The sequence below is a fragment of the Eleutherodactylus coqui genome, chromosome 7 (genome assembly GCF_035609145.1).
Source record: "Eleutherodactylus coqui strain aEleCoq1 chromosome 7, aEleCoq1.hap1, whole genome shotgun sequence".
Lineage (NCBI taxonomy): Eukaryota > Metazoa > Chordata > Amphibia > Anura > Eleutherodactylidae > Eleutherodactylus > Eleutherodactylus coqui.
The window spans coordinates 203,526,533-203,541,616 of record NC_089843.1 but is presented as its reverse complement, the minus strand read 5'-3'; the positions used below and the strand labels follow the sequence as shown (position 1 = coordinate 203,541,616).

The window sequence follows — 15,084 nt, the reverse complement described above, 5'->3', positions numbered from 1 at the left end:
AGCCCTAAACACAGTGTCAGGAATATGCTGATTTTGTGATTATATAGACTTTATCTTGTTTCTTTCAGCCATGCATGAAGTTTGAGTATCTGTCTGTGCTAGACATGCAGCTAAAGTAAGCAGTTATGCTTATTGTGTCTCTGGGAAGATGTAGATATGTATGTATGTTTAAGATTACGTTAGCACACAATGATGAGTCATGCTTATTATGTGTCTGGGAAGATAGTGTCTGAGTGTGCTCACAATCTGCTTGTTTTCTGCCCCATGATAGAATATGCTGGTGTCACTCTGTTATGACGACTAGTAAATAGACACGTAGGCACTTGGGCTAAGATAGTTGAAAGTTTTTACTTTCTAGAGTTAAGACAGAAGCTCTACATTCAATTGAGTGTATGTCCTGCTTGTCGATCCAAGCCTGGAAAAGGTTCTCTGTCTTGGCTCAGTTGAAAGTAGGCTTCCTGGCTGCTGTTATACAAGACACAACCTCCCAGTGATTTGATGTAAGTTGTAACCTTTATATGTAGGTAATGTTGTGATGTAATTTGCACTCTTTATACTTTGTGATATGATGTAAGTTGCAATCTTTATCATTTGTATATAGATAATTTACAAAAGAAAGACAATTATTCATCACTATGCTCAATTATCACTTAATTTCAATAAACTATTATTGATAAACCTTCCATATTGTCTTATGGCTCTTTTACATGGACCAGCAGTCGTTTAAGTGACTGAACGAGCGATGATGACACCACTAAGATCATCAGCGCTCGTGCTGAACGTTTAGACTAAAAGACATTGCTGGCTTCTCGCTCAGTGCTTCACCTTCTATGTGAAGAGCTGAGCAGGGAGCATTTCACCCAACGAGAAGCCAACGATCCAGCTAAAAGTCAGCAATAAGCAACCGCGAATGAATAGTGAGAAATTGTTTTCACGTTTACACGGAACGATTAGCGTTCATATTTGTTCATTTGAATGGATTTTGAGTGATAATCGTTACATGTAAATTGGATTTTACTCTCTTTAAAGCTATATCCATACCTAAGTCTTACTCATAACAAAACACACAGGTGGGAAAGTAGCCTCTGACTAGCAACTTGAGAGGGTTTGAGACGATGTATCAAGTGTCGTATGACAGAAACAAAGAAATATATCAAACTGAATATATATCCCTTGTTTGATAGCATATAGCTACTATGTATCTCTGCTGATAAACTTTTGAAAGCACTGGATAGATAGACCCTTTGTGGTCTATAAAATGATGACAGTGAGGAGAAATTGTTGTCCATAACTTGTTTTCTGACTTCACTTATGGATCTCCTCATCCCCAAAAAATTTTGCATAAAATCGAGTATGTACTATTTTTTTTGCACACACACAAAAAAAGGCAAATGTGAGTGAACCCATTGAAATCAATGGATTATATTCCCCATGTATTGCATGCACAAATTTTGCGCGTGAAGGAGTCCTTAATGACAGATCCATTGTGTAATTGGTCCATTATGTGTCTATACTTGCCACTGAAAGCTATGGGAGACATTAATTTAGTAATTTATAGTAGTTTTCTGGGGAAAAAAAATCACAAATTTAGTAACATGCTGTTTTGGCAACTTTTTATGCTCTTGTTCTGCACTCACAACTTTTGAATGAAGTTGCTGGTGTTTAGCAAAATAGAGTTTAGCACAGATTACGGTGGAAATGTATAGCAGCTCATAGCTGGTGTAAATTTCACATTATAGCGCATCAAGTGGCCAGACGTATCAAATTTATTAGCAGATGTGCCTCTTTTTATATTTGATACACTTCACTTCAAGGCACTTTAGACATGGCAATACAATTAGTATGGCCCTGAACAAAGTGCGTTGTGGAATCTAAGAGTAGGGCCATAGGCAAAGGATCCACCACGGATTCTTAGTGATAAAAAAAACTCTAAATTTTGGTGCAGAAATATTGCAGATTTGTAGCATCTTTCACCCATTACATTCATTGTAAACTGTGAAATCCAAGACACAAATCTGCAGCATCAATTAACATGCTATGGATTGAAAATTTGCGCTGAATCTCTTTTTCCGTGTGTGTTTCATGCTGATTTTAACCACAGCGCATGGGTGAGATGTTTAAATGTTGCTGCTGTAAATCCTGTGGACTTTCTATAGAGAAAATCTGCAATGGATCCGCCCTGTGTGACCAGCCGAGGACCCCTCAAGGAAACTTGGACTTCACTGGTCAGATCCCCAGGTTGTGGTCATTGATTGGCGAAGTTGGATGTGACAGGGATATTGATACAGGAGAGTAGTCTAACTAGGTTAAACCTGATTATCAACTAAGAATGGCACATCCAGAGGGCATAATGGGACAGAATCAGGAGTTTGGGCCAGAGGTCAAATCAGAGGACAAATAGTGATAAATCTAGAAGCAAAATAGCTTGTAAAGTTCTGAATAGGACAGACCCGTCACACCCTTCCGGTCAAAGGATGTAGCCCAGTTTGCTGACCCTTCTCCATTGACTCAGCAATTAACAACTAGATTCTAAATAGACCTTTTGCGAACCTATGCATTCATTATCCCTTAATGTTTATAGTGTATTATCTGCAATGGACAAACTATGCCCTCAACATACATGACAATGCATCTACATGGAGCGGTCCAAGTACAATATAACCCAACTAGTAAATAGCAGCTTCCCACTGCAGACTGGGAATACACCAATATGTGTTCCTGCCTACAAGCGTGAATCAGTGTAAGATATAATTATAGCTTCATGAATCCATAGACACCATATAACCTGTGATTATGATTCTGGGAATCTAATCTTGTTTATACCACTTACAGAACTAGTATTTGTTCCTAAACTATTATTTGTGGAAGGAAAACTTTCAGAAGGTTCCCAGAGTGGATACAATGACTAGAATAAGCTTCCACGAAAACAGAGTGTAAGAGAATTGTTTGCTATTTAATCTTCCTGAATATTGCCCTTTAGTTTTAGTAAGTATCAACAGCGGAAAAAAATGACGTCTGTGTAATTACAGCGATTAGTCCTGCATAGTAGGCTTTGTTCTCTTGGTTCGCCTCACATTTTGGCGCTGGATGAAGAACAGTTTCCTGATGATACTACTAATTTTATCTATATATAAAACATTGCAATACTCAGCAGCTCAGGTAAAAAATATAATAAATACAAGATGATTTGCTACTGCAGTAATTGCATTACAAGCACAGTATTAACCCCTCAGTGACGCGGCCAATTGAGTTCCAAAGGACGCAACGCTATTTTTGGGACTTTCATCTTCACTTTTCAAAAGCCATAACTTTTTTTCCTTTTTTGTCCACACAGGTTGTATGAGGGCTTGTTGTTTTGTGGTGAAGTGTAGTTTTTACTGGTACCATTTTTGGGTAATGTATTGTAAAACTTTTAATCATTTTTTTTTGAAGGGCAGGAAGAGAAAACACAACAATTCTGCCATTAGTTTTTGTTTTTTTTACAGCGTCAATCACGCAGCTCACATGACATGATCATTTTTTTCTCAGGCTGGTACAATTTGGAAAAGAGCAAAATTATTAGAATTTTTTTTTTTTTTTTTTTCAGTTTTGCACAAGAAAAACCTTTTTTTTTGGAAATTATTTTATTTTAGATCGTTGCATTCAAAGCCCCATACCTTTTTTTATTTTTCCATGGATAAAGCTCTGAGGGCTTGATTTTTGCCTGATGAGCTATAGTTTTTATTGGCACCATTTTGGGGTACATATGGTTTCTTTGATCACTTTTAGTGCATCTTTTTTGAAGACAAAATTAACAAAATAAGTATTTTGCCTGCATTTTTTGGAGTTTTGTAACGTTTTTTTCATTAAAATGTTAGTACATTAGTATGTTACATTATTTAACCCACACGGTGAAAAAAGATACAAAAAACATGATGAAAATAGCTAATTTTGTCTATCTTGCGTTCCAAAAAACAGAATAGAAAGTGATCAAAACGTCCTATGGATCAACAAATGGTACAAATAAAAATCACAACTCATCCCTCAAAAAGAATCTCCTCACACAGCACCGTTGAAAAAAAAAAGGAAAAATTTTAGGGGCCTTTGAATACAGCGATAAATATATATCTATATTATTTTTTTTAAAAGTGTGAAAAAGTTGCACAAAAAAAAAACCTATGTAAATGAGGTATTGACATAATCATACTGGCCAGAATTAATTTGACATATTTAGGGTTTAATCAGGCAACCGTATATCGGCCGGGTATTCACTGAGCTCCCGCCCCCTCTCTGTCCCTCAGCACTAATGAGAGGGGGTGGGATGGGGCGGAGCTAAATTCCAAGAATTAGCTACGCCCCTTCCTGCCCATCCAATTGCAAATAGTGCTGAGGGGCGGAGAGGAGGCGGATAGGGGGAGGGAGCTCAGTGCACTGCTCCTGGCTCTTCCAGCCTCCTCCGCCTGCAGAGAGAGACACTGTATTTCAGCTGGGCATGAGTACCTGGCCGATATACGGTCGTCTGAATAAGCCCTTAAATTGAATGGCGAAGGCTGTTAAAAATAAAAAACATTCCAGAATTGCAGATTAACAATAATCTTGCCTCTAGAAAAAATTGAAAGAAAGGCAATGAAAATGTTAAATGTCCTCAAAAATTGGATAAATGAATACTAGAATTTTCCCACGAAAACCAAGCCCCAATAGAGCTCCGTCAATGGAAAAATAGACATTCTACGGCTCTTGGAATGCGAAGACACAAAAGCAAATCCTTAAAAGGGTTTTCCCAGAGAGAATACTATTGATGTTCTTGATTTTAATTAGACCCGTGCCTGCAGTTACAGAGGTTGGAGCATAGACTTCTGTTGCTTCTGCTTCAACCTGTGTGTAATTGTGGCACTGTCAGCAGGCGTGCAATCAGCTGATCTGTCAGGTTCCCTAGCCACTGAGGATATCCTGAGGATAGGCCATCAATAGTATTTTTCCCAGAAAATCTCTCTAAAGAAAAAAAAAAGCATTTGTAGTGTACAAAAACAGCAAAGCATAAAAAACTGTATAAACTTGGTATCGGAATCGTGCTGACCCGAAGAATAATGTTATCATATTATTTATTTTGCATGCCAAACGCCATTAAAAGGAAGTCCAAAAAAATATGGCAGAATTTTTTTCCCAATCCCCCTAAAAAAATAATAAAACTTATATAATACACTAGCTGATATACCGGACTTCGCCCGAGTTAATTTGGTCCGGGTGTTTACCTGTTGTTCGCGTGAAAAAGTTTATGAAGTCGTGATTACTTCAGAGGAACAGAAGAATAAAATATGTATACACATAGAGGAGCATTAGATTCTCCTCAGACTGCATGTACCGATGTCCCTCTGCAGAATGTGCCACCCCTCCCTCTCTCCTCCCTTTTTACCCTTAAAAGTAACACCCCTTTTTATTCACATTTACCCCCAAACTGGAGGTTGCAGCCCCTTCTTAGCCTTAAAGGGGTTCTGACATTAAAAAAAAAAATTGTACTCACCTTGCCTGGCCAGGACCGATTGCCAGGCATGTCCCCTCCAGCCGGCATCTTTTTCTGTGGCTTATAGAAGCAGAGCAGGAGCGGTCAAAATGACCGCTCCTGCTCTGCTCCGTCCGTCAGTCACTTCCGAGGTGAACGGACGGACCGCCCACAGCAAGCATGTCACAAGCAGTGCTTGCTGTGGGCGGCCCGTCCGTCCTCGCTGAACTCCGAAATTCTGCGCGTGCGCAGTGGAGACGCGGCCCGTCCTGACTCCTGTCAGAGGGCACCTCTCCACTGGACATGCGCGCGATCCCGGAGCGGCGTGGCTCGTGGAGGAAGAAGAGGAAGAGCAGCGCCTGCCGGGAGATGACCCCTCCCCCCTGATGACAACAACAACTGAAGACAAGGTAAGTATGAGGTTTTTATGTTTTAGCAGCCATTAAACCGTGGGTTCCCCGTGTCCATTAGGCAGACCAGGGAACAATGGCTGCTAAAGCATAAAAACATTATTCATGTCAGAACCCCTTTAAAGGCATGCTCCATCCCTGCAGTCCTTATGTACTTTACAGCCTTACAGTATATTCTCCTCAGTATATACACACAGAGGTCAGTTATATTCTTCTCAATATATACAGATAGAGGTGAGGTAGATTCTCCTAAGTATATACACATAGAGGTGAGGTAGATTCTCCTCAGTATATACACATAGAGGAGAGATAGATTCTCCTCAGTATATACACATAGAGGTGAGGTAGATTCTCCTCAGTATATACACATAGAGGGGAGGTAGATTCTCCTCAGTATATACACATAGAGGTGAGGTAGATTCTCCTCAGTATATACACATAGAGGTGAGGTAGATTCTCCTCAGTATATACACATAGAGGTGAGGTAGATTCTCCTAAGTATATACACATAGAGGTGAGGTAGATTCTCCTCATAGAGATGAGGTAGATTCTCCTCAGTTTATACACATAGAGGGGAGGTAGATTCTCCTCAGTATATACACACAGAGGTGAGGTAGATTCTCCTCAGTATATACACATAGAGGTGAGGTAGATTCTCCTCAGTATATACACATAGAGGTGAGGTAGATTCTCCTCAGTATATACACATAGAGATGAGGTAGATTCTCCTCAGTATATACACACAGAGGTGAGGTAGATTCTCCTAAGTATATACACATAGAGGTGAGGTAGATTCTCCTCATAGAGATGAGGTAGATTCTCCTCAGTATATGCACATAGAGGGGAGGTAGATTCTCCTCAGTATATACACACAGAGATCAGTTAGAGTCTCCTCAGTATATACACATAGAGCTGAAGTAGATTCTCTTCTATATGGAAAGGCTTTATGGGCCCCCTAAGGCTCATGGACCCAGGTGCAACCGCATCCCCTATAGTTATACCCCTGGCTTTGTTGTTCGTCTTTTTACAAACACCTGAAAGTTTGTAAATATGGCAAATAAACCCAGCTTAGGCCGCCTGCAGACGGACGGGTCGGATCCGGCGGCGAGAATTCTCGCCGCGGGACCCGACCCCAGCGCCTGCAGGCAGGAGCGCGTACACACCGCGCCTAGCGGCCCCAGCTCTTTCATGTGCAGACCAGAGCCGGCGGCCGGGTGAGTGACGTTTCTGTGCGAGGCTCTGCGAGCCCCGCACAGAAATAGGACATGCCGCGGTTTGTTTGCCGCGCGACATTTCGCGCGGCCAAACCGCGGCCGTCTGCATAGGAGTGCGTATTGTAATGCACTCCTATGCAGGCTTTCAGTGGCGGAAATCCCGCAGATAATCCCACCATGGGAATTCCGCCCGTGTGCAGGCGGCCTTACAATGGGGGTTGAATACTTTTGACTGCAACAGTATATAAATATATACACTCACACTGAGAAACACTTCTGTACCTTTGGTGGGATAAGTTATTGATAAGACATTTTCGGAAACTGAACAAGCTATTCATTAAATTCCGAATGGTGGTGAAACACATTTTTCATTTGTATGCATTAGCTTCTGCTAAAACTCTTCCAGAATAGATAAAAGGCGGAGATGTAGGTAATGGATGATAGCTTCTATTATCTTGATAGAAGAAATGATTCTAGAGACAAGGTCATCACGGATGGAAGGCACGGCTTATTGTGTTCTTACAATAGAGCTGTATTGTGTCGAAAAGGTGAAAAGATAGCAGGAAAAATACTTCACATCACAGTAGGCTTCAGCCAAAGACCTGAGAAACATTAACCCTTGCCAATCCAACCACAAACTTTGTCCGACATTAGGATTTCCCTGTAACACTCCAATGTCAGAGGACGTCCGATGCGTTTTTTTTGCTACGTTTGTTCTCCCACTCCGCTGTCAGAGCATGTCCAACGCTTTTCCTCATGCGGTACTGACTTTAGGCAGCAGATAGTACGGGCTGTTTCTCGGCAGGCCATGTGGCCGCACGTTATTATCTCACGGTTCTGCTTGTAGGAGAATGGCTGGGATGAAAGGGATGAAGATATTGTAAGGTAGATTATGGAGGACCATGAGGGTGAAAGAGAGCTTAATGATAAAAGTTAGCATGATGAAGCCGTTCCTGTATGCAGTGATATTAGTTCCATTGAATCTAAATCTAATGATGAAGAAGAAAGTGATGATAATATGCAGCCTGTAACAGGTAGCTGGAAGGTTTATCGTGACGGTGATATTATAAAGTTCCCATACTGTGTTACACAACAGGGATTCACCCTTCCTCAGGGTACTCGGCCAAAAACTGAACTTAAATATTTCTAGCTTTTTTTCTCAGTTGATCTTATTGGCAAAATTTGGTCCGCGACAAATATGTATTGTGGTAAGGGGTGGGGGTGGGGGGGGTTCACTTGCCTCTGGATCGCTGACCTCTCGGTCCGGAAATGGGCACCACAGGAGTATTAACATGTCACAGACTTGTCCTTTTCTTAAATCCGGCGCCTGCTATAATATATTTTTATGTCACAGCAAATGCATACATGACATATCATATAGTCCATAATAAAGGGTTCCCCAACCCACAGAGCCACCGTCACTACCCTGCCTGGGGTGTCTAGAGGGCATCCTCCTCTGACGGACTGGCGACCGTCCACAAACTGGTCCGCATGGACCTCAGGCTTACAGTCCTGGTGGCTATTCCTACAGCCCTACTAACTAGTAGCCAGCATTCCCCCTGAGTGTGACTGGAGCTAAAGCTTTTATCTAGTTCCTGCTCCACCCATAGGTGTTAACCCTTTCTCTGCAGTACCAGAATGCCTGTCCAGACCCTTTGCAGGCTACTCTTGCTACTGCACTCCTACAGTATGCAGCAGAAAAAATACAGAAGGTAACTGCACTAACAAAGTAATCAAAGTAATTTATGTGGCAAGAATATTTCGACAGAAGGAATGAAGGCATTCTTTGATGCAATATTGAAGATGGCTCTAAATTTGAAGACACAATTAGTTGACTATTTTATTGAGGAACGGCTAGACGTCAGCAGGAAAAATGGTGCAGAACACAAAGTGGTGTGACAGGGAGGATTCACAGGATGACAGATGAATCCACAGTCTAGTTATCTGTGGGGCTCTGTTCCCGGACACTCTCCTTTACACTCTCCAGCTCTCAACCAGTCAGTGGCGAGGGGCAGAGAGGGGGTGGAGAGGAGGCGGATAGGGGGCAGGAGCTCTTTGCACTGCTCCTGGCTCTTCCAGCCCCCCCCCCTGCAGAGAGGGACACCATATATCAGCCGGGCGTGAATACCCGGCCGATATACGGTCGTCTGAATAAGCACTTAAATTGCACGGCGAGTGGATATCTTTCAGCTTCTTCCATTCTGGACCACACAGAGCAGATGGTGTCTGTGTGTCTCACTTGCAGAACAGCACTGTCCTGTCCTCTTTCTTGCAAGTCCAGAACAGAACACACACTCCAGACACCATGCAAAGACATATATACCAAACACGATCACGTGACATACAACAGGATACATTTTTCAAACATAACCTCACTGCTGCAGCTATGCAATACACATCATATTCATGCAACATAGAAGACACTGACAACATGTAGGCACAAGATAAATGCATTCACACTTATGGAGGGGCCCCATTAACTCTGGGCCACTACAAATGTGATATGAAAATGATGTGCTTCTTATTTCTTGACTAGAGGTTAGTGACAATCCTGAGAACATTCTTTGGCCCTCAAACACAGTTGATGACTGCTTATAGGAAGAAACATCCTGTTCAATTTGAAAAACCGACAGTAATTTTAGAATACGCAAAATTTACGGGAGGAGCGGACAGAGGTGATCAGGACCATGGATGCTACGGATTTACAAGGAGGTCCTACAAATGGTGGAAAATTTTTTCTTCTGTCTGATGGAAGTTGAAGTTGTGAACAGCTTTACTCATTGGATAAGAAGGAGGGTGGAGAAATAGTGAAGACAACACTTTCTTACAAGAAAAATCTCATCACTCAGCTTGTGGGTAATGTGAGAAATAGAAATCCAAGAAAGGGGGGAAGACCATCATCTTCGGATGTTGAGGAAAGACTAAATGGGAAGATACATTTCATAACACAAAATTTTTTAAAAATCCGCAAAGAATTGCACGGTTTGTAGCAGAAGAAATGAGTGAAGGAGAGAAACTAGTTTCTACTGTGATACATGCAATAGGAAGCCTGGACCTATCCTGAAGATTGCTTCTAACCTCAAAAAAATTCTAAACAAAAATAAACAAAAACGTTAATGAATCGAAAATGGATAATAAAATCCTCAGGGGAATTTATATTTATGTTTTTTCTTTTTTTAAACTGCAGGGTAATTCCAAGTAATCCACCAACCTCTTTCCCACCCAAAATAAATTCGAGTTTGTGAGCATTCGGGTGGTAGAAAAATTGGTTCGGAAAGGGTTAAGTAAGCATTGTAATGCACAAATATACAGGAAGGCGTGAAATATTAACCCAGAATAATTATGTGTCAGGGTAATAAAGAACTATGCTAAAATGCAGTTCTCCTTGTTTTGAAAGGTCACCATGTAACGTTAATATGGGGTTATTACATTAAGAGGCGGACATTCTACAATAACTATAATTATTACAAAGTAATAAGACTTTGTGGTAGTTTCCCAAAAGCTACGTAATATACAGGAGACGGTGAAAGAAAATGGCCAAAATTCTGTACTCTAATTCAGGGTTTCTCAAACTTTTTCTATTTCCCAGCCAATCCATGGTGATGCCGGGTCAATCACAAGCATACAAATACAACTGCACAGCACAAAAATACGATCATGCAGTGCCAACAGGATGCCATCATGCTGCACACATCATACAACATAGCAGCACCATATACCACAGTGCAGTACAACATATCTCCCCAGCAGTGCGAACCACGAGGATGGGTAGAAAAAACAATTCCCAGCAGGTGAAATGCTTTAGGCTATGTTCACATGATGCGGGATTGCCAGGGGTTTTCCATATGGACCCTCCGCACTGAAAATCCTCTGCATTAACAACAGTAGCAGCAAAGTGGATGAAATATTCAAAATCTCGTCCGCATGCTGCGGCAAAAGCGAGCAGAAAACCTGTGTGGAAATTGACATGCAGTGCGGATTTTATATGCACTGCATGTCAGTTATTGCACTGGATTTTTAGTGCAGATTCCATTCTTTCTAATGAGGGAGTCAATTCTGAACCAAAATCCATGTTAAAATCTGCACTAAGGGGTGGAGATTTTGATGCAGATTTTCCACTGTGGGCATTTCACAGCAAATCTGTCCCTTGCAGACATAACCTTATGAAGAAGGTCCCACGGGTACAAAATGCTGATGAACAACCTACCAATCACTTGGAGTAAAGTATCATAAATAAAGCTTGTATACTGTGCCAGTCAAACAGATACATGAAGGGCAGCATGCAAGCGTATATTCTATGCAAATACAGAAGATGGAACAATACCTCTGCAGCGTCACCTATTGGATGGCAGCATTCCTGCAAATCAATGTCAGACCCTTATATACAAGTCAAGTCTATATAAAGGGTCTGACATTGATTTGCAGGAATGCTGCCATCCAATAGGTGGCGCTGCAGAGGTATTGTTATTTCCTTATTTGCATATATTTCCCAGAGGCGCTTGTATGGCCTTATGTCTCCTCACACACCTTCTAGGTGCTCTCCTTGAAAAGAGATGATACCCTTCCCTTCCTTCTAACTGAGCTACGCAATATTATAAAGCCTGAAATAACATTAAATACGAGATATAAGTTAAAATTTTGGCTAAAATGCACAAGCTCACAACCCACATCAAGGGTCCTTGCGAGATCCTATACTGACATTACAAGCAAATCACAGAATGGAATCAAATCTTTCGAAAAATCACAGAAGGCAGCCAAACTTACTGATATATGAATATAGAGATATATAAGCAGTATATCAGTAAGTATGGCTGCCTTCTATGATTTTGGGATAGATTTGATGCCTTTTTCAGTGGTTTGTACTACCCCTTTGCCCTTGGACTTGTCTAGCGTGCCACCAGACTAGCTTCGGGACTATCTCTGAACATATAATCCATACACCTGGCAGAAAACCCAGAACACAAACCCCAGACCTATGCATAATAATTAGAGATGAGCGAGCACGCTCGTTTAAGGCTGATGCTCGAGTGAGCATTGGTCTTCTCGTGTAACCGATTACTCGTCCGAGCAAATGCGGTGGGGCGAGGGAAAGCGGGGGGAGTGGTTAGGAGTGCGGGGGGAGGAGAGAGAGAGATCTCTCTCACTCTCCCTGCCATTCCCCCCCTTCGCCCCTCCGCATTTGCTCGGATGAGCAATCAGAAAACCCTGAATACAAACCCCAGACTTATGCATAATAATTAGAGATGAGCGAGCATGCTCGTTTAAGGCTGATGCTCGAGCGGGCATTGGTCTTCTCAAGTAACTGATTACTCGTCCGAGCAAATGCGGTGGGGCGAGGGAAAGCGGGGGGAAGTGAAGGAGGGGGAGAGAGATCTCTCTAACTCTCCCTCCTGTTCACCCCCGTCGCCCCACCGCATTTGCTCGAACGAGTAATCAGTTACTCGAGAAGACCGATGCTTGCTCGAGCATCAGCCCTAAATGAGCATGCTCGCTCATCTCCAATAATAATCGCTGGGGAAACATATGACTTCCAGAGGCCCACTTTTTTATTTGGTCATTTGGCAAACCCAACTGAGAAACTTCGGTTGCTGCACCCACTCTAAACTAATTTGTTTCAAACTCCTTCTCATTCATACCCAAAGTGCTTAAAACTTTGCACATCATAGCCAAATACTGAAACTTCATGAGAAACGTCCCATCACTGTAAATCAACCAGGGTCCTTTTGTTATAATTGGGCACACCCCACAATATGGCTTGCGGCGACACAATTTATCACAAATGGCTCTTAAAACCACCTCACTGCCTCTACTGACTTGATCTTTCTTAGATTTGCAGATCCACATATGAATTTTATTCACACCACCCACGACTTCATTGTACCCCAATACCCGCACCTCTGCAAACACTGTCGCTCACTAATTCCGAAACACCCAAAAAAAATGCCCAAAAGAAAAGCTTAACTGAACTTGATAACACGACATAGCCAAACTGTGCAACAAATCTAACATTACTTTCAAAAGTTTGATGGTGACTGGGCGTCTCAGGTCAAACTTCCTAACCCTATGCACGCCATTTTTCTCCCAATATGGCTTCAAGAAACAGAAGCTGCTGCATCCGTCTGCAGCCCCAAATCTACAGAATTCACGGACGCGTCTTGAAACTTAACCATCCCGTTAAATACCTACAAAAATTTCTCCCATATAGCCAAATCTTCCTTCAAATCCTTGGTATTGGGAACCTAGTGACTAGGGTGACTAATAATGGATGTATCCCAAGCCAGTCTATGATCAAAAAACCCTGACTACAGGAATAGCGCGGCAGGCACAGTTACGCTTGATTAAGAACAACTGCAACTCCCTCAGCATCACCTTTTTACTACCAGCCACTGATCTTGCCGACTGCAGTAAATCTTTAACTTTATCCATAGGTAATCTCATTACCTCTGCCACTGAATCCAACTACAATCCCAAAAAAAACGAATCCTAGACATCTGACTGTTTTCATGACTGCCATCAGAATCCCAACAAGCTTTGTTGCCTGAAACAATCTAGTTAGCATTAACCTGCATGACTCATTGGAGCAACACATAAAAAGTCATCCAAGTATAGTATAATGAGCAAGTGACAGTAGACTGGCCCATCGTGGACCTTGATGTGTCCTGTAAATTACCATAGAAGCATGGTGTAAATGGCCTAAAAATGTGGAAAATTGCATAGACTAGTTGTACTTTACATCTGCCAGGTTTACTCCATGAAGAGCACACCAATTAATACTTACCTGTGTTTAATTACTTAATAGAAGTATATGTGCAACCTGTTATGAACTTTGCTAATGCAATAAACACTCTACAAACCTGTTTTATTAAGTCTGTTTTTTCTTCTCTTGGGTCAGCTAATAACTTCCTGGAAGATGATCTAGGGGAAGTTGAGGGCTGGTGCATCCTCTCCATGGCGCATCGTTCCTGAGGGCCAGGAAGCAGCGGAGAAACTTCAGCGCAAATGCCCCGCCTTGCTACAGCAAGACAGCACGGCCCAGCTGCCAATCTCAACCCTGGATTGGAAGTAGAAAAAAATGTCCTGGCCTACTTGCAATCAAAGAGAAAGGAGGACCGGGCAGATGTGTACTGCCACAGTTTAGCCCATTCTTTCTGAGGGTTACCCCGCCATAAAGTGCACACCATGCAGGCCACAATTGCAATACTATTTGAGGCCTGTGTACCATCCGTTGGAAGTGAGGAGGACTTTTTAGCCTTGGATGAGTGGTGAATAAACCATGCAGTCGAAAAAGATTTTCCTGTGCCACTATTGCCTTCTCAACCTCAGTACCAACCATACATGTCCTATGAAACTGGCCATGGGTCTCTGACTTCATCAGATAAAGTCCATAGTCAGTTTCATAGGTATGACTGGTATTCTGCCCCCCACGCCTCTGCCCATGCTCAAAACCGTTTCTCTTTTAGTGAACTTTCCCACCCAGCCTGGCCCTAACACAATGGGCAGAAGCCAGAGGCTAGAGCCACTGGACCACCAGGGCAATGAAACTTACCTGAGAGACCTCTAAAGGGTTTTTTGTTTTACGTTCTTTCCTTTTTCTACACTTTGTAATTTAGACCATGATATAAATGTTTAAATTATGTTTCATCGAAATATAAACAGTTTGGTTGAGCAAGCAGCGTTGTAGAACTTTATTCATCCGACATGGTAGACAAGTGCATGTCTACAGTGTAGCTATCGTCCAATGCCAACTTTTGTGGCAGTTATCATACTTTGGCCCCATTACGAGCCAGTGTATGTTTACTGACAATATAGACCCACCAACACAGGATTGATGCTTCTATTATGTTGCTTTCATGTAGTTTACCACAATGTATAAACCCATTAGTGCACATGCAAACAGTAGGGTGGCAGTATTGCACTACTGCGCCTGACAGCTGTTAACGTGTTGTCACTAGTGACCTACACACTTGTAATCAAACATATT

General features: G+C 42.0%; 1 long non-coding RNA gene across 1 annotated transcript; it reads left to right on the top strand.

The window, feature by feature from the left end:
- Nucleotides 1–282: 282 nt before the first annotated feature.
- Nucleotides 283–14,773, top strand: LOC136573653 (uncharacterized). Its single transcript, XR_010785916.1, has 2 exons — nt 283–500; nt 13,996–14,773. It is a non-coding gene; the product is annotated as an uncharacterized lncRNA (long non-coding RNA).
- The last annotated feature ends 311 nt before the right edge of the window (nt 14,774–15,084 follow it).